The sequence below is a fragment of the Ictidomys tridecemlineatus genome, chromosome 1 (genome assembly GCF_052094955.1).
Source record: "Ictidomys tridecemlineatus isolate mIctTri1 chromosome 1, mIctTri1.hap1, whole genome shotgun sequence".
NCBI classification, from domain to species: Eukaryota; Metazoa; Chordata; class Mammalia; order Rodentia; family Sciuridae; genus Ictidomys; species Ictidomys tridecemlineatus.
Window position 1 is genome coordinate 186,883,830 of NC_135477.1, and position 21,166 is coordinate 186,904,995.

A 21,166-nucleotide genomic window follows, 5' to 3' on the forward strand; every position below is an offset into this window, starting at 1 on the left:
AAAAATGGAAAAAAAATATGGAGACACAAAAACTTGAAATGTTCATAGAGACGCTTAGAAAGAAAAACAAATTTGGAGGCATTACACTTTCTAATTTAAGATATTTTTACAAAGCCATAGCAATCTACAGTACAACACAGGCACAAAAGTAGAAACCTAAATAAATGGAACAGAGTAGAGAGCTAAGAAATAAGCAAAATATATGTGGTCAGGTAGAAAAAATTTCAACAAGGGCACCAAGAAGACACATTGTGAAAGAGGAGTCTCTTCCAGACATTGCTGAGGAAAAAAGGAATACCCACAGTAAAAGAATGACACTGTCTTCTTTTCTTACATCACATGTTTAATCATCTTGAAATGCATCAGTGACATAAAAGTAAGGCCTGAAACTATCAAACTTCTGGAGAGGAGCTTAAGGGAAAATATTTTCAACACTGGTCTTCATGGTGAGATTTTTGGATTCCAGCCCTGGAAAGTTGCAGACAGCCTTCACTTAGAGCAACCACTTCTAACCCTCTCTGGGCACAGTTAGAGGGCCACACAGGACATAGGCACAATAATGAGCAAATCACAGAGATAAGCAATGGCTGGAATAATGAGGGAAAGTTTTAGAATCTGGCAAATGAAGTTTTTGAAGGATACTCATGAGACTCATTAAGCTAAGGAGATGGCAGATAACCTCTGGGAGCTCATCTTCAGAGTTTTGCCTACTGAGCATCCCTGCCACATGAACCCTGGTGCACCTAGCAGGCAACACCCAGAGGAATCTGATGTAAGCCTCAGGTTTCTGATGCAGGCAGTATCTTTGGAGAAATTAGGTGGCCAAAAGAACTGAGAAAATTAGTGCCCCAAAGCATGTTGCAAGAGCAATGTGCCAAGAAAGAAGAGAGAGTACTGAAGTTGTTGGGCTAATTGTGCTGCCATAGGGAGAACTCAGCTCCTGGCATGAAGAGGCAGCACTTCACATGCTTCTGTGAGAGAATTCTGCTTACTTTAACATGTTTTTTTTCAAATAATGTGAAACTAAAACTTTGATAGTTTGATCTTTTAGAAAGATGATTTTGATTGGCAAATCTTCCCTTTGAAAAATTAAACTAGAGAGATGACTTATTAGATAATTCTAGAAAACATTTTAAGAGTTTAAAGCAATCTTTCTCAAACTCTTTTGAACAACTGAAGAGAAAGTAGCCCTCCCAAAATTCATTCTGAGAGGGCAATCATTGCCCTGAAACCACAAGGAAGGAAACAACAAGAAAAGAAAAATTAAAGAGCCATATCCCCAAGGAACTAGTAATACAAAAATCCTGGAAAAAATAAAGCAAATTGAATTGGACAGCACATTTTTAAAAAGTCATACTTCTGAGCCAGTGGACTTTATAAATGGGATGCAAGGGTAGTTCAACTTACATCAATCAATCAGTGTAATACATCAAATTAACCAAATGAAGTACAAATTACATGATCAATGGAGAGACTGAAATCAGTGCATCTAAGATCAGGAATGAGTCAAGGTACCCTCTCTCAGCACTACTGCTCAACAGAACACTAGGACATTCCATTCTATCCAGAGGACAGAGATATGAAGAAGAAGCAGGAGACATTCAGACACATTAGCACGTTTACCACTTCACATATTTATCATTATTGTTTTATGTCTGTGGTGAGAAAATTTAGAATCTGCCCTCTGCAACCATCAAGTATATAATGCCCTGGAGTGCAATCTTTATGCTGGGCAGTAGCTGACCAGAAGTTATTTACCCCAGCCAACCTCACTCCATTTATGTTCCACATAATTCTGTGGGCTCAAAATTTTCAGAGTTCACATTCTAAGAGCTTTATTATGATTATCATTTTGTTTGTAGTACACATATTCCTCCTATATACCTGAAAAATATATATATATATATGTATATCATCATACAAATTAAATGTAAACAAATTTTGTTGTTTCATTATACCTCTATAATGTGAAAATAAATACCACTCTGAATATTCTTTTTAATAGCACTCTTTGTTTTTCTTTATTTCTGCTTATTGAACCCAGGGAATTTAAATAAACTATGTTCATAGCAATTTTAATTTTTTAACTTGAGGCATGGTCTTTCTACATTGCCCAGGCTGGCTTAGAACTTGAGATTCTTCTGCCTTGGACTCCTTGTGATGAATTCAGCCTAATTCCATGTTAAGTTTGGGAGCCGTCTCGTCACAAAATCATGAAAAGTTAATTTTTGTTTTACTATAAATTACTGCAATTTCTAAACTTATGTGGAATTTCTGCCCATGCCTTGAATTCACCCATGCCTTGCTTTCCCTGACCAGATAACAACCCTCTTTGAAACATCAGTGGTACCTCATAAATTCTGATGTTGGGATCTAAACTTATTCCCTACCTTTCAATGTTAAGCCATGTAGATAATTAACTTTCTATCTTCTTTTGTATTATGCTTGTGAAAATCCTGTTATGTGTAAGTTCTCACAACACACCTTTGAAACTTTTTGTGCTATAAAACTGTGTTCCTAGAGAACTAGGGTGCTACTTTCTAGCCGGGGTTTTTGGGAGAAAGTCCTGGCCACGTCCTGTATATACAAAGATAAGCTTGCTTTAATTTGATTTACAATTTGAATTGGTGGTCTTTTCTTTGCATCATGGTTTAACACTGGGTCCCTGGGAATATAGGTGTACACCACCAAACTAGGCCTCAACTACACCCTCAAAGAGAAACAAACTATTGTAACTCCTCACGGTTGATATGTTCTCTAATGAAACTACAAATGCTGAATTAGGAAATACTGTCTCTTTGCTCTCATGAGAAATGCAGTTAGGCCCCAACAACCCTGATCAAAACTGATCACAGCCTTTTCACAAACCACACAGACCCTGTTCTGGGAACAGAGGTATTGTTCAATGCACCCTGTGGGTTCATTCAACAGCACTGAGACCATCACTGTCAACACTGTGACACAAGCCACTCAAAGCTCCTCACACATGTGTATTCTCCTAGTAAGATATTTCAGAACCCAAGGCTTGTCAGGTACACTGGACAGCACCTAACACCTCACCTAGGTGGCATTTTGTACAGCAAAGCACCAAGAGCAGACTAATGACAGCATTGAGACAGGACCTTGACAGAGAAAAGGACACTAGTGTATGAACTGAGAGCCCAAACAAGAAGGCAGAGTCCTGCTCCATCCTTCCTAAACTAGGAGTATGCACTGCAGGGTAACTCAGATAGTTCACTGTTCTTACATTTAGGAGTGGTCCTTAAGGGCTGCAAGTACAGAGTCTAGAGTCACATTTGTGGGAAAATCACAATGAGCAAGCTCACAAACACAGAATCTGAGGAGAAGAAACTTCACCTGTATGTGGTCTGATATAAAGGAGTTTGATAAATAAAATTACGAATCTATGACAGGAAAATGTCTCAAATGAACTAACAGGATAAATTAGGGAAATTACATACACCACAAATGTGCCATTAAAAATTCACCTTTAATTTCAAAATAAATAAAACATAGAGATTGAAATAAAAAAAGAATTTATACAGCACAGTATTTTATATGTAACAATGACTAGTCAAAAATGGAAACCAAGAAAGTGATTTCATTGAATTTTATATTGTTATAGTTAAAGCTTCATCCCAGGTTTTCATAAACTTACTTCCAGCCACTCACATATAATTGAATCAAGTCTTTATTGCAGCACACCTGTGGCGGCTGACCAGAACATAAAGCTGTTTCCCTGATCAGCCCTGAACAATTGCAAGGGCACTCCTTATAAGCCTGAAAACTGCAAAAGGGATGTTGGGGGGGGGGGTCTAGCCAATGCAAGTAAGCCGGGTTACACTTGCAAGGGCACTCCTTATAAGCCTGAAAACTGCAAAAGGGATGTTTGGGGGGTCTAGCCAATGCAAGCAAGCCAGGTTACAGAATCGGGACAGTGCAGTTAAGCAGAGGGAAGCCTAACCAATCACAGTTAGCCCAGTCACCCCAGTGACAGAAACAATGCCCCATTAGGTAGTTCTGTGTTCTTAAAGGTTTCTATAGCAAAAGGAAAAGAACATCTTGCTCCAGTCATGACTCTTCTACTTGGAATGGTTGTTTTACAGGATGAAGTCATAAAACAAAATGGAGTCACATTTGCTCCTACTACCACATTCCCCACTGGTTTTAGTAGGTTTGATGTCAATCTTTCACATCATTAGGCCTTGGGTTTTTTTTTTTTTTTCATTCTTCTGTGTCTAAGGGATTATACTGGGCTCCCAAGACCATAAGCCTGACCTCACCTACATTCTTTTGTATATGGTTTAGTAGGGTTTTTAAGAGGCTGGGTCCTAATCCCAATCAGGAGAAGGACTAGGGGCCCAACTATGGCTGAAATGATGGTAGTCAACCAAGGGGACCATGGGAACAGGTTTTGGAACCAGTTGCCTGAAGTCTCTTGTGCTTCATCTCTTTCCTTTAACCTGTTTCTCACAAGCGCCAAACTGTTCTTTATTATCCCAGAATGGTTTGCAGAGAAACAAGTTTCTCCTGGAGCCATACAAGTCTCCTTCTTGTTTCAGAAAGAGACCATCTAGACCTCATCTGTTTTGTAAGACTTTTTCTGTCAGAGAATCTAGTGAAACCTTTACTTTGGAGATTGACCTTTCTAGTTTTTTCTAAATTTATATCTATTTGATGGCTGAAGGACTTCCCAAACCAGCCAGGAGGGGAACTAAAATAGGGGCATGTCAGCCAGTCTATGTTGATAAATCAATGAGCCCTGGCCTTTTAATAAGTCCAGGTGTTCTCTTCCTTTCACTCCATCAAAATAGTAGGTTACATAGTTCAGAGTTATTGACAGTTTGGAGATATAGGCAGGGAGTTCAAAGTGGGACCTGGGAAGCACAATTTTTGGTGAATGGGGAGTTGTCCCACTTATAAGCTGGGTTGTGGAAGCAAGTGTCTCTTTATGGGAGATCACCCAGGGTGATCTTGGGAATGGTTTCCCAGGTACATCTTCCTGAGCTAGAAATATTGGCGAATATCTATGTTGACTGTAATTTTTCCTCTAATATTAGGGACCTCCAACTGCCGTAAAAGAAAAGGGCGATGACCGTTCTTGCTACTTTCAGCTGAAAGGGGGTGATATGCAGTGGGCAAGCAATTTGGAGTCCCTTTTGAGAAACTGAGTGGGTCAAGGAGTCCATGGTAAAAGTCTGGTTCAGGAAGAACAGGATGTAAAGTCACCTGGGGTAGGCTCTTCTATGAGGGAAACAAAAAGACATGAGTGCTGAAGTAAGATTAATACAAAATAGCAGTTGTATCATCTGGAACCTGTCCATAAATATCATGAAAATGACAAAAATTAATAATTGTTTACCAGGAGATAGAAGACCTGAGAAATTGTCCCCATTACAAGGCCTAACAAAGCCTAATAAGGCACTTTTTTTAGGGAACAGAAATCTTTAACATTGTCAGAATTATCAAGAATGTAGACACAACATTTAGTTAAATTAGTTAATGATTTTTGTAAAAATATGTTTTGACATGACCTCTGTGTTCAATAAAGATCCTTTTGTTACTTAGGGCTAGATAATTTTATTAATAAACATTGATTACATCTACCTATGTAGGAAGTTAGGAAGATCTGTAGGCCTTAAACTGAATAAAATGTTTATTGATAGTTATCAGGCATTTTTGCCTAAGAGTTTTTCTTCTGTTGTCTCCAGTCTTACTTATTTTTTTGGGAGGGGATGCTAACACTAGTGTACATTTTAAGTTACATTATAATAACTGTTGTTTCTTTTTAAATGTCCAGGAATGACTGTGCTTTGGTTTTAACTGTTTTTGCTAGGTGTTCAAGACCAAGCTGGTCACAGTGACCTTGTTCCTATCTATTGGTAAGAGTCACCTGAGTTTCCTTGGAGGACATTTTTGGGGAACTTGTGAGCAGCATTTTAGCTTTGTTAATGTCATCTGCATTAGGATGGGTCAAGGTCTTGCTGACCATATGGCTTCCCTTGGAAGCATCAGACATGTCTCCTTTTTCAATGACCCTCCTCTTTTGCAGCATGGACACTCATTGGCTTTCTGTTCTTCAGTGGCCTCATTAATCTCCCTTATTGGGAGGTTATGTGGCCCAGAGTTGCAAAGCTTTCCCCCTGTCCTGGGTTCAGCCTGACTCAGAGGGCAAGAGTCAAATATTGGTTTCTTTGGCCCCTTTATTTTAACCTTAATATTTAAATTTGGTCTTAAACATCCAGCAAGTTTGTTTTACCAGTTTTAAAGTAAGAATGTTGAGCTTTAACTTTAATGTTTATAACTTTACAGTTAATTTTTACAAAACACAATATCCTTATTTTATTTATTAATTTATGTAATGCTGGAGATCTTCCTGAAGGCAGAAGATGACACCTTAGCATCTACTGTGATCCAATCACTGTACACCCAAAAGGCAGCTTGCAGATCCAGATACCACATTAGATTTTGGTTATAAAAATTTTCTCTTGCCAGGTCCTCCTCTCTTCTCTCCTTTTTCTCTCATTTTCCCTGTCTCTCATTTTTTCTTTTCCTTCTCTCTCTCTCTCTCTCTCTCTCTCTCTCTCTCTCTCTCTCTCTCTCTCTTTCCTCTCACTTTCCTGTCTCTCTCTCTCTCTTTTGCACTTTCTCTCTCTCTCTTTCTCTCTTTCTCTCTCTCTCTCTCTTTGTGTTAATCAGACGTTGTCACAGTAAAGGTCTCTTGGTTGCTCTGAGTGTTGTGGTCACTTATTTTGGTTATAATGAAAATACAAAGTGAAATTAATGATAGTAAAAACTTATTTAGCTTGTATATAATTTTGAACCTTGGCTGAGTTATACATTATATTTTCTATTTGAGATCACAGTAATCTTTGTAATAAAATTAATCTTTGAATATAACTTTAACTGAAATCTGGCCTACTTTGAAGTTATTCTGACATGTTGTAAGGTGGGAGGCAGAGCCTTATCTCAGGTAAGGCAGGGCTCTTCACAATCTCAGGTAAAGTGTTTTAGTTCTAAAGCTGATCTTTGTCTCTCTTTTTAGATATCATTTTATAAAGTTTACTTATATTGTTTTCTGACTCTGTATGAATGTTAGCTAGCACAATATGACATATATTTGAGGCATTAATTAAGGAAAGGCTGAGAGCCCTTAACATTTTTTTTCCATGTAGAAAAGTGGCAAAATGTTTTATAATATTAATTTTTAAACAGATCAGGCTTTCATTATCTTTTAAAATACCTTTAAATTTTTATATATTAGTGTAAAAGTTAACATAAGCTTTGGTTATAAAACATCAAATAATATAAATAAATCCCCAATAAAATCTATTATCTTTATAAGTTTAAATTACCATTACAATTTTAGTTTGAAGAATACCAGCTTGATAAAATGTTCCTTTAAACCTTTTACCTTATAGACTTGTTTACCTGAAAGATATGAACACATTTAATCCATAAAGAAGAGTAATGTACCACACTTTCATTGATGTTTTATATTAACCAAGATTAGTTTTTAAAGGAAAATCTAGACATTGTAATGTAGGACAATACTTTAAAATAACAGTTGCTGTTTAGCCACAGATGTAAAAACCTTAGTTTCTCCAAGATTACTTGTTACAGGGGATAAAACTTAACAGACATAATGTAATTAATATTTTTAGAAGTTTTTGTCATTTTAACATATAAATATATCAGTACATTAATATTTGTCCTTAGAAAACAATGTTCAATAGTTTTAACTATTTGTGTTACATATATAACCAACTTAGTTACATATAAACCTTTTAATATTTGTCTTTTATTTATAGACGTTTATATAACTTAATTAGACTCTTTTGTTGTTTACTTAAATGTATTATAATTATATTTTATCACATTAAGACTTTTTTATCTGGAAAAGTTTTATATTAAATATATTTTTATATTTAGAACTTTTTAAATAATTTATTAACCCATTGATCCTTTTTCTGTTTATACCTTGAAATAATAACCTTTATAAATTTTTGAATTTAGATAAATTAATTTATATTAATAAAATGAAATATTTATTATTTACAATACTTTAATTGAAATACAGTTGAAACCTCTTGACTCCTTGTATGTAGAATTATACCTGTTAGGACTTTGTAATTTAGAGTAACCTTGTTTTTATAATTTCCATTTTTTTTTTTTTAGTTTACCAATTTATGAAAACACCAACATTGTTTAAGTATTTTACTTTATGGAATTTAAGGAGTTAAGAGTACTTGATATTATATTTAACAGTCAGCATTTTAACTTTGTAAACCAATTAGATGTCTCTAACAAACACATCCATGATTAATTTTATATACGTTTAGATGAAATTTACGAGTCTTTTTTTTAAAAAACAAGGTATCAGACAAGTGCATTGAATAGTATTAGTAATCTTTTTTTGTTGTTGATGAATAAAAATCCTAGAGACAATGACATCAGACACTTTATAGACATTAACATTTTAACAGCTGTTTAACCATCTAGAAACAAAGCTGTGTATTAGTAACTTTAAAGATATTTGTACTTTTATTTATTTATTTTCCCAATTTGAATTGAACCTTTTAAATTATATTAACCAAAAGTATTTGGATCCATTTTTTAAAATTTTAATTAATGAGCTCATTTGTATCAAATATATAGACATGGCAATGCATGCAGACAGACAGTACTCTGGTGCACCCACACAAAGCAAACAGAAAAACAAAAGCCTTGTAGTTTAGTTTTTTAAAGCCTATTAGATTCAGAGTTAATCCTTGTAAATTGGCTTTAGAATAAAGCAGAGTGTAATCAGAAAAACATATTAACTTAAGCATATTGGATCAAAATTATGAGTTTAACAAACATAGAATTTTAAAAGTTTTCTGACCTTTTCCCTGAGGTGTTCCTGTTCATGAAAGCTGAAAAAAGTAGAGGGAAAATAGAAAAATGAAGGGGGCTTTTTTCTCCCTGGAGGAACTTCCCAGAGATGCAGCTAGCTTCATTGGTCTCCTTGGGAGAGTCACCCAGGTTGGAGTCCCATTTTAAACTGTTTTGTCTGGTTTCTTGGATAGTGACCACCAACTTTTAGCCTGACATTGAAAAATCTTTGGACTATTTTTTAATAGTTGGGAGTTATTCATGCTTGAAAATACTGAGAGACAAAAGCCAAATTTTCTAGACAAAATTATGTTTTATTGTTATACAATTTAGGAATAATAATTTTATAAAACACTTTAGTTTTAATCTGTCCTCTATAGGAACTGACATGATTTACCAAGTTGGCCACCTGGCCCACTTCCTAAATGAAGGCAATCTCTAGAATGTCTTTTTGTTCTTACCTTTAGCTTTTACTTTTGACAAATCTTTTAGTCCTGTTGGCAGCACTTTACATTTTAATGTAAGCTGTAGTGAGCACAGTTAAAACCTTTTAAGCATTTTTTTTCATTAGAAACAAACTGAGGTAGAAATTAACATGGAACACAAAGGGAACAAACAAAAACAAACCAACAGATAAAGTCCTAAAATTTGTTAAGAAAACAAGTTAAAGGGGTCCAGGTAGAGAGCTCAGTAGCACCTCCTTGTCCCATGATGTGGTGGAGTGAAGGAGTCCTGATGATAGAAGAGCAGTTATGAGAACAAGAAAAGGGCCCATGCACAAAAGAAAAATGGCCGGCCAAAAAAAAAGGGGGGGCAATGAATGACAAACAGCAAGAAGACGCTGGAGAAACGACAAACAGCAGAACAGACACAGGACAAGCAATAATTTCTGAGGTCACCTAGAGAGACCTCTAATGCAGCAGAGACCCCGCAAACAGAACAAATGGCTGATGACCTGACACTGGACAAATGACAAACAGCAGAAGACACTGCAGAAATGACAAATAGCAGAACAGACACAGGACAAGCAATAATCGCGGAGGTCACACAGGGAGACCTCTAATGGGGCAGAGACCATGTCTCCTCTTACCCCCAGACAGATGAGGCCCAGCAGGGAGGTTTCCAGTGGGCCCCAGATAGAGACAGATGAGGTCACACAGGGAGACCTCCAGGGAGACAGTGACAATGTCTCATCCTGTCCTGGGGAAGGGGTAAGCTACTGCATCCAATCTTCCCACCCAGCCCCAGAAGAGTCAACTCACCAGAACTGACAGCCAACAGGAGGCTTTTCAGAGTGTCCTAGGACTTGTTGGAGTTACCCTCGGAGTGAGGATCAGGAACATCTCTCAGGAGCTCCCCTGTACTCCTGGCCTAGGTCCAAAGGCCCATCATTGGAGGCAAATTTGGCGTGAGGGTAGGTTAGAAATGGATCCAGGGTGAGCCCTCAAATGTTATGGTTAAAGCTTCGTCCCAGGGTTTCATGAACTGACTTCCAGACCACTCATGTATAATCAAATCAAGCCTTTATTGAAGCACACCCATGGCAGCTGAACAGAACATAAAGCTGTTCCCCTGATCATCCCCGAAAAATTGCAAGGGCACTCCTTATAAGCTTGAAAACCACAAAAGGGATGTTCGGGGGGTCTAGCCAATGCAAGCAAGCCGGGTTACAGAAGCGGTACAGTGCAGTCAAGCAGAGGGAAGCCTAACCAATAACAGTTAGCCTAGTCACCCCAGTTACAGAAACAGAGCCCCATTATGTAGTTCCATGTTCTTAAAGGTTTCTATAGCAAAAGGAAAAGAACATCTTGCTCCAGTCATGACTCTTCTACTTGGCATAGTTGTTTTACATCATGAAGTCATAAAACAAAAGGGAGTCACATTTGCTCCTACTACCACAGTATCAAAAAATATAAAATACATTTAATCAAAAGCTTAAAGATTCTTACATGAAAATATAACAAAAATAATGTCAAAATAAAAAATATAAGTAAGCAGAATGATATTTTGTGTCTAGCATAAGAAGTCTTAATATTATTAAAAAATATAGATCTTTAAATGTTCTACAGCTTCAATGCAATCATTGTCAAAAATTTTAGCCTTCTTTTCCGTTCAGGAAAAAAGTATTGTAAAATTTATTTAGAATGAAGCTGTGCTGAAAAGCTAAAGATAGTCTTGAAAAGAACTGACCAAAATTAAAGGCCTCACACTCTGGTTTCCAAGACAGGACCTTGACAGAGAAGAGGACACTAGGTTATAAATTGAGTGTATAATTGAGGTTCTGGAATTGGCTGATTGTTTAGACCTAAAGTTACCAATTCTCCTACTGGTACTATGGAGAGTACTGATAATCCATGGTGTGAATTGTTTAAAGATATTTGTGAAGTAAATGAATTTGATACTCCCAATTTGCCACTTGTAAAAATCAAGGCGTGGGGCTGGGGATGTGGCTCAAGTGGTAGCGTGATCACCTGGCATGCGAGGGGCACTGGGTTTGATCCTCAGCACCACATAAAAATAAAGATGTTGTGTCCACTGAAAACTAAAAAAATAAATATTAAAAAATTCTCTCTCTCTCTCTCTCTCTCTCTCTCTCTCTCTCTCTCTCTCTCTCTCTTTAAAAAATTCAAGGTGTTCAGTGACTCTATATGTGATATCTTTGAACAGTTCTGAAAACCTAATAAATATTATGATGTAGATTGGTTGATTCTGGCTTTACTGGGCGAAATAAGAAGGAGAATTATCATCTCAAAAATTCAGTTTCTTAGCTGCAGTCATGCATAACTGATCTGAAAGCTGTTAAGTGTTTTCTGAAGGAGACTCTCTGTCTTATAGTCATAGGGCTGAGGTTGCTGAAAACCAAACACAAACCCTAATCCTGCAATTGGCTGAATTAAGCAGAAGTTTAACTCTTAGCCTTGGAAGGTGTCTGCAGTTAAAGTGAGGGCACTGCTTGGAAAAGAATGGGATCCTGCAAATTTAGATGGTGATAAATAGAAGGAGGCTGAAGTGGCTGGGGTTACTCATCTCCCATACTCTGATGGGTTTACTTTACCAGAAGTTGTTGAGCCCCCACTTTAGCCACAACTGAGACATCCCTCCCACACCCTGTGTGGCATTGGTTTCTCCACCCTCACTGGAGGGAACTAGACCTGCTTTGCTTCTGGAAACAGTAAAAACCTTCTGTGATTCACTTGCTCAGCATGAAGATATTCATACTCCTTAGGACCCACATTCACCACCCACTTTTTCCTCCTGGCCTATAACTGGATCCAAATCTAAGCAGACCCTAGAGGTGAGGTACAGAGTGTGACCCCCAAGGAGGTACCCCAAACTCTGAAGGAACTTATTGGGTTTTCTAATTTATACAAGTAGGGGTCTGGGGAACATGTGTGGGAATGGATTATAAGAGTGTAGGATAATGGTGGGAGGAACATAAACTTTGGTCAGGCTGAGTCTATTGATATTGGCCCATTAAACAGAGATTCTAGATTTAATGTAATAGCTTGCATTATTTAAAAGGGTACTATTAGTTTGTTTGGATGATCAGCTGATGTATGGGTCCAAAGATGACATACTATAAATGATCTGGAAATGACTGACATCCTTGTATTAGAATCAGATCAATATTGGCATTGGAATCACCATTTTAGGTCAGGAGCCATTTTATCTAAAGGTTCCAAAGTTCTGATTCTGAGGCAATGCTGCTTAACTTTCCGTAAGAACAGGTATCTATGTTGGGATGGAAAAAAGGTGAGAGTTAAGCAGTCCAAGGGGAGAAATAAAGAATGTCCACATGCTTCTGTCCTAGTCAATTCTTTATTTACTCAAATCACTCAATAAAATTTTTCTCTATAGGTTCTTAATCAAGAAAACCACAACTCTTAAGGCTAATCACACCAATAGATATAATTAATTCAGAACAAACAGTTCTAGATTAATTCTAAGCACTGCAAACACACTTAAACATGACAGGATCATGACAGATATTCCCTCTGCATGCTAAGTTCAGATATCAGAGCAAAAGTCTCCAGTCTTAGGTTTTAAGTCCAGCAGATGCACACTCACTCAGATCATGGTGATCAGGTCAGGAACCAAGGCAGGGTTCTCTTGGGATGTAGCTGATAGTCAGTAGAGAAAATGAAGGAGAGAGTCATAGGGGACAAGTTGTAGCTCTCACTATGTTCAAGATGTTGCAGTAGAGTCTGAGAGTGGCGAGGAAAATGCAGAGGATCAGCAAATGGTGAAAAGTTTTGGGATGTCTGCCCAGGTCCTCATCATGCTCTCAGAGTGAGGACATCAGCTGACTGAATATCTGTTCATTTGCTCCATTATTTATACCAAATTTTAGGGCTTTTCACTTCCCTTTAATACCACCAGGGCCTCTCAGTGACATCACTTACCCTGGGTTAGAACATCTGGTCGGTGGACAGAGCCTGAACTTTTCATCCTTCCCTCTTATTAAGCGAGGACAGCCTGCCAGAGGCTTCACTCTGAGTTTGTCAGGGTGGAGGAAGTGACTTGTTGGTGCCTGTGGGATACACTGCAGAGCTCCATAGGTGTGCCTGGTGAGACTGCAAGTTTCAAACTGGAGTTTTTAAAATGGAGTTGCTTAGACTCAGACCCGAGGCCATCCACACAGCCTGCTAAAGGATAAACCCCACTCCATCTTAGGACACAACTCTTACATAGCTTATGAAATTCATCTTGTGGGCTCTAAAGCTGCTATGTAAGTGCCGACAGGCTGCTGCTCTCCTCAGAAGAACAGCCTTGTTGGTGTGCTACTGACAATAAATCTCTTGTGTGAGATTCTGGTTAGTGGCATGGTCTTTAGACTTTGTGTCAACTCTGCAAATATCCTTTCACCTTGGTTTTTCTATTGATGTGGAAATTCAGAGTCTCAAAGAGATTGGAATGCTGGAGTGGATCTGTCATGTGCCACCTTCTCCTCTATACCTGGGCAGTCCAGAACATGTGTGCTTCACCAAAAGTATAAGAAACACATTTATGAGTGGAGCAACAGCATCCCTGAAGGTCTCTGTCATTGCTTTTCTCTGCATGCCAGTCTTTACTGTGGGAGCTGGGGTCAATCAATGGAAGACTACAATGTGATGGGTATGATTGAATCTCAGGTAGAAAGAGGACAAGTGGCCTCATTGGTGACAAAGTGCCCCTTTGGTGACAAAGATGGGGTGGTCATATTTAGCATAATGGACAGCAAAGAGTAAGAAATGAACACAATGGCCTGACTCTTATGAATCTCTGGTGTTGGTTAATTAAGCATGGTGTTTCTAGAAGCCACATAAATGGGAAACCCACCAAATTCTTACTTGACTTATATTAACAGAAAATTTCCAGGGAAAATTGTACAAAAGTCTGCCCCAAATCAACACCAGAGAATCACGGCCACTTAACCACTTCCCAATTTTGGGTCAATTTACAGATCCAGAACCTGTTGAATGAAGGTGAGGCCAAGTCCCCTTGAGTGAGGACCTTGGTACAATATAAAAAATCTTTACTGTTAATCTTTCTCCCATCCTTCCCTAAAAGGACCTAAGTCCTTTTACCAGGGTAACTATACATTGGGGAAAAGGCAATGATCAGACTTTTGGGGACAACTAGACAGGCTTTGAAGTGATATTGATTCTAGGAGATCCAAAACGTCATTATACCCTTCCACTACATGTAAGGGCTTATGGAGGTCAGATGATCATTGAAGTTTTGGCCAAGGTCCAACTCACAGTGGGTCCAGTGGGCCCCCCCCCAATATATCCTGTGGTTATTTCTAAGTCTCAAAACATATAATCAGGATAGATAGACTTCACACTTGGAAAAACTCACACATTGGTTCTCTAATCTGTGGAGTGAGGGCTATTATGGTGGGAAAGTCTAAAGCGAAACCTCTGAAATTGCCTATACCTGGAAAAATAGTGAATCAACAGCAATAGAGCATCCCTGGAGGATTGTAGAGATTTATGCCAACATCAAGGACTTGAAGGATGCAGGGGGTGATTCCCATGACAGCCCCATTTAACTCTCCTATCTGGTCTGAGCAGAAGATAGATGGTTCTCGGAGAATATCATACGATTATTCAGGTGGTGACTCCTGGTACTTGGTATGTGGCTATTGATTTGGAAAATGCTTTTTTTCCTATCCAGAAACAATTTGCTCTCAGCTGACAAGGCCAGCAGTGTATGTTCATTGTCCTTCCTCAGAGGTACAAAAACTTTCCAGGTCTGTGTCACAGCTTAGTTTGTAGAGATCTTGATCATCTGTCTCTTCCCTAAGGTATTACACTTGTCCATTATGTCAATGACACTAACTCCAGTCTTTTTCAAAATTTTCCAAGATATTGTAAGAATGGGAACACTCCCAATTACATTCTATGAATCCAGTATAACCCTGATACCAAAACCAAACACATCAAGAAAAGAAAACTATAGAACAATGTCACTGATGAACACAGATGCAACATTTCTTAACATTTGTTTTAGCAAATCACATTTAAAAATACATTAAGAAGGTAATGCAGCAGAATCTCCTAGATTTTATCCCAGGGATGCATGGTTGGTTGAACAAATATAAATCAGTAAATGCAATAAACAACATAAATACAATAAACATATTTAAGAACAGGAATCACATGAGCATCTCAATACATGTGGAATAATATCTTCGATAAAATTCAGCACTCCTTCATGTTAAAAATATTGGATAAAATAGGGATTAAAAAGAACTTATTTCAACATTATAAATGGAGAAAAACTGAAAACATTTTCTCTAAAATCAGGAACAAAAAAAGAAAATTAATTGGATACAGATAGGAAAAGAACTAGTCAAACTATCTCTACTTGGTGATAACATGATTCTAAATTTATAAGACTCCAAAAATTCCACCAGAAGATTTCTAGAGATGATAAATAACTTTAGCAAAATACTAAGATAAAAGATAAAATCAATAGCCTTCCTACACTCCAAAAATAAATTTGCTGAGAAAAAAATCAATAAAACTATCACAACAACCTCAAAAAAATTTTAGAAAATGACAATATAACCAAGAGAATGTAATTCTCTACAATGAAAACTATAGAACACTGAAGAAAGAAATTGAAGAAACAAGTTGAAGAAATTTAGAAGATGGAAAGACCTCCCAGTTCTTGGATAGGAAGACTTAATATTGTCAAAAGTATCACAGTACCTAGAGAACTGTACATATTCAGTGTGATCCTCATCAAAATGCCAATGATGTTCTTCACAGAACTAGGAAAAACACAATCCTAAAATTGATTTGAAAAAATAACAGACCAAGAATAGCCAAAAAAATCCAGAGGAAGAGGAGAAAAGCTGAAGGCATCACAATAACATGTCTCAAATCATACTCTATATAAATATATATGTCAAAATATTCTCTACTATCATGTACAACTAGAAAGAACAAATCTAAAAAAATATGTATCAACTACTCAGGACAAAATTTAACCTAAGAGGTGAACAATCTGTGCACATAAGACTACAAACTATTGATGAGTAAAATTAAGAAAGAAAAAAAAATAAATGGACTCAGACCTCTGGACAAGGTAGGATTAGCTGGGGTAGGCACTGAGGGCAATGGGCCATTCAGATCAGGCTGGAGGTGCAGCTCCCCTGGTCTGTCTGGGGCCATTAAGCCAGGCAGAGAAAAGATATGAAAAGAGCAAAATACAGTGGAGGAGATCAGATCCTAAAAGAAATGAAACATATTAGATTGGATTTTCCTCCCTTCATACCCACTGTGAGGACTACCAGTGTAAGGGGAATCTCTGAGAAACTGTGAGAAGAGGGAAATATCCCCTCAAGGTTTGTGACTGAGGGTGTAAATTATATTCAACATGAATAAATTAAATAAAAGCAAAGGAGAGTAAAATGATATTGACTAGCCATAAACTTCAGGTCAGTTGGTGGAACTCTTGTAGCTACAGTTGAGAGAAATCAGGGTACTACTGACAAGAATAAAAGTCCACTATCATATGCACAAACTTGTCTATCAAATATTGGCATAAGTGCATCCTAAGAACAACACAGAATTTTTTGCAAAGAAATTTACAAAATGACAGAAAAAATACATTCTTATAAAGGCAACCGGAGGACAAAATGCCAAATGTCTTGTAGGTGACAAGGAGGTAGATAATAATTTATTTGTGCAAATGACATACATTCATAATTTTTAACAACTGTTGGAGACAAAAACATTTACCAGTATGTACAATTTTCATTGAAACATTTTGACTTCATTAACCTCAGCTTTTTGTCCTGATCACAATTATGTTCTCCTTTTCAATAATCTTTCCCATTTCATATTAAAAGTACATTGTGTGTGATGAGCATGTGTGTCCAGTGGCAAAATGATTACAATAGGGTTATAGAGCTTTGGAAGCACATTATGAAGTTCATCATGTAATAAAGTGTCCCTCAGCATTCCTCATTGGTTGATCAATAGCACTAAGTGATCAATGTTAATAGGGTGGAAAAAAGAAATCTAGAAAGTAATTAATTCCCATATCTTACAATCAAAGCAATCTTTTGCATTTTTTACATGCAATCAATTTACCATACTTAAATTTCCTTATTTTAATCAGTATAAAGAGAAGAACCAAAGGAGAAACCCCCAGCTTCCCCACATACAGAGAAAAGTACTTGCAGCAGTCTTTCTTCAAATCATTGGCATTAAAAATATGCTAACTTCTCCTCATACTCCTTTTCATGGTCCTCCTGCTAATGGAGATTTGTTTTACTTATGAACCATCTTATGGTTTTTCAGAGGGAATTTTCAATAAACCTTTTCACCCTTAAAGGAGAATGTAGTTCTGAACACTCTAAAATTATTGAAATAAAACTACAGAACATAAAGCTCATTCCTTATTTAAAAAAGTAGGTTCATAAAGTAATCATATTTTGTAGATCTATAGGATGTGAGGCTGTATGAAACCCAGGATGTGATTCATATATGTATTTTACAATCACCATAATCTGAAGTCTCCTGTGGGAATAATCCATTAAAAAAGCTTAGTTTAATTTAGAGAATAATTTTTCAAAAGGTAATTAAACAACAAAATCAAAGAAAGATATCAATATAATTCAAACTATATAATTCAAACTACTTTACTAAGGAATTTGATAAGTTCTTTTGGAGAAACTAAAATAGTACACTGTTTAGTAGGAAAAAAATAGAAACAATGTCTCTATAATTCTAGATGAGCTTCCATATCCTGAAAACATACTTATTTTTCCATCTTGTATTTGACACAAATGTGTAGGGCTGTTCAGAAAGGACCCCCTACAGGGCCTGAAAGTTATTACAGAAGTGAAAAGCTGCAAGGGTTTTAATATGGATTTGTTATATGGATTTACATGCTTACATATTATGTTATGTATTTTTTCTGTCATTATAAATGGTAATAAAAATACTCTAAGATATCAATATTTTCTTCTTTCCAAAACTTCATCATCTGAAATAGGGGTGGCCATATTTGTGTCATAAACAATGCTTTTTGAGTGATTACAGCTGTACAGAGACCTTACCTTGCAAGTGCACTGGCCCCTGGGCTTGCATGGCCTTCGAACAACATACACTGTGTGTGCTACAGCAATGTAAAAGGGGCTGAGTCTGCTTGGGAGCTATTCCTTTGTAAATTAGTAGCATAAAGGAAGTCAGTCCAGGGAAATTGTCAGTCAGTAAAGCCACCAGACTTTAACTATAGTGCAGGAAGTAATGCACTTGCTCCTAAAAGGGTATAACGTTTAAGATACAAAGTCCCAAATCAAAAAATTTACACCAGTGATTTGGCTGATGAATACCTACTGACTTAGTAAAAGGTAGTACAACAAGCTGATTTTTAACACTACACAACAGTGGAAAAAAATTGAGACTGGAAAGCAGTTTCCAGAGAATTTTTTGCATTTGACTGTTCTTTAAAGCCTAGTACATAGTAATGGGTGAATTTAAATCATTATGTCACAGTAGAAAAGGGGCTCTGTCAGCAATTCCTAGGGTAGATTGTGAACAAGGAGGTCCCTCAGAAGTAAGATTCAGGTTTGTGACAAGGAGAGATGGGGGATGGAGCAAGACCCAGATTGCAGGTAGAGGGAGTAGGACCCCTTGAACATCACTCACACTGTGAAATTAAAAGCAGCCTACCTGTGTCTGGCCACCCACTTCTGACCATAGGAGACACAGACATTTCCAGGGGAGCTAAGGAACGTTCAGCAAGAGGTCACAATCATCTAGTCTGGTAGAGCATCAGCCGCTGCGCGCAGTGGTTCGGCCCCAGCGCTGCGGTGCCTGTGGCAAGACCTTCCACTACCGCTCCAACCTGCTGGAGCACCAGCGGCTACACTTGGGCAAGCGCGCCTACCTGCGGCAAGGGCTTCTTTCACTTGAGCTCTGTGCTGCGCCACCAGCGCGCCCATAAGCCTCCGCGGCCTGAGCTAGGCTGTCTCGCTTGCCTGGATCCCGGCTACTTCCGTAAGCACTTGGCGGCCCACCAGGGTGGCAGGCCCTTTCGCTGCTCCTCCTGTGGGGAGGGCTTCCCCAGCACCTATGGCCGGAAGAAACACCGTCTAGTGCACAAGGCCAAGGGCCTGGGGGGCCCTGGAGCAGGGGCAGGAGCCCTGGGGAAGGATGCCTGACTCCAGAGTTTTATCTCCCGCTCCAATCAGATGTCCCTTCTTGACTCCTCCCTCCTAGGGCTGCTGATCAGACTCTTCCCCCTCCTTGCTGTCACCTGTCCTTCTGAACTTCAGATGTTTGAGTCTCCTTCAGGGCACATGCCCTACAAATCAAGACTGAATCACTCCCATCCTGAATCTCTGGACCTCCCCTCATTCTGTCAGACACTGAACTGAACCCTCTGTCCAACCCTCTTTTGTAATGCTCACTAGCTACCCCCAGCAGCATTCTGCCCTGGGAGCTCTTTGGTGGAGATTAATCTGAAATGCCTCCCCTTTGGAATCTGGCTGGGCAGCAGATATGAGCTGAGTTGGGAGGGCACAAGGGGGGTCTGGGTGCTCTTGGATGGTGGGGTGGGGGTGGGGTGGGAGACGAAGCTTGTACAGAGCAGAGGACAATAAATCTTATCAACAGGGAAAAAAAAGCATCATTCCTAATTTCTCTGAGTGAAATTCAAGATTCGGTCAAATGTTCTTCATATCTGGGTGACACAAGTTAAACTGCCTACTCTAATGTCACTTGGTTTGACTATGAGATTTTTTATTATTTGATTTTTTTCATTTACCTATTATTCCATGAATCCTTTATATAATGTGTAATTTAATCAATGTATCTTTTAATGAGTAAATATAATTTAATATATTTGTTGAAATCATTTGTGGAGGCATGTATTAAAGATTCATAAAATACATTGCAGTACCTGTATCAAGTACTATCACAGGGGAAAATTTTAGCAATCAAATCTGAAAAAAACTTACACTCCCATAATGTGCTATTATTCAGAGAAATGTCAAGCAAATTTCTAAGCACTGTGGTACATAACTGTATCTATCGAATTAACTACTTTGAATATATGCAATAATTAAATCCTAAAGAAGTAATAGCCAATCTATTTGGCACATGAGAAGAGTAAATCCTTGTCCATGAATAAACAGGGCCATGTTTACCACACCCTGTGTCCCGACAGTCAAATCCACCAACCAGGAAGAGCACCCAGTACTTCCCTGGCAGTGGCAGCTGACAGTCTTTTATTATGTCCATGAGTGATTCAGTGTGGGGGACAAAGTCTGGAGCATGAGTTGCAGGTCAGCCCTGATGGTTTACCTCTCACACATCTTCTGTGACATCTATGCTAATGTGCCAGGCCTCAAAATTATGACATGGTAGATCATTAATTTTTGACTTAAATTTCTGACTTGGGTAAACTCTTAAATTTCCCTCAGTTTACTGTACTTCTTAAAGTACATCTGTCTATACTTGTTCCCTAAAACTTTATGGCAGTGTATGCGCTCTCTGATTATTATTATTATTATTATTATTATTATTATTATTATTATTATTATTGTCATCATCACCATCATCATTATTATTTTCATTCTTCTTCTTTTTTTAACCAAAGACTGAACTTAAGTTCTCATCCCCAGTCTCTTTTTTGTGTGTTTTACTTAGACCAGAGACTTGCTAAGTGGCTTCAGGCCTTGCTTCATTGCTAATTCTCTTAATACCTCTGATCCTCCTGCCTTAGCCTCCATAGGCATTGTGATTGCAGGCTTTCACCACCACACCTGTCTTGTAGCAGTCTTTCA

General features: G+C 37.9%; 1 pseudogene; it reads left to right on the forward strand.

Annotated features, from left to right (window-relative positions):
* Positions 1-21,166, forward strand: part of LOC144367242 (olfactory receptor 14C36-like) — a 48,994-nt pseudogene that overhangs the window by 18,844 nt on the left and 8,984 nt on the right.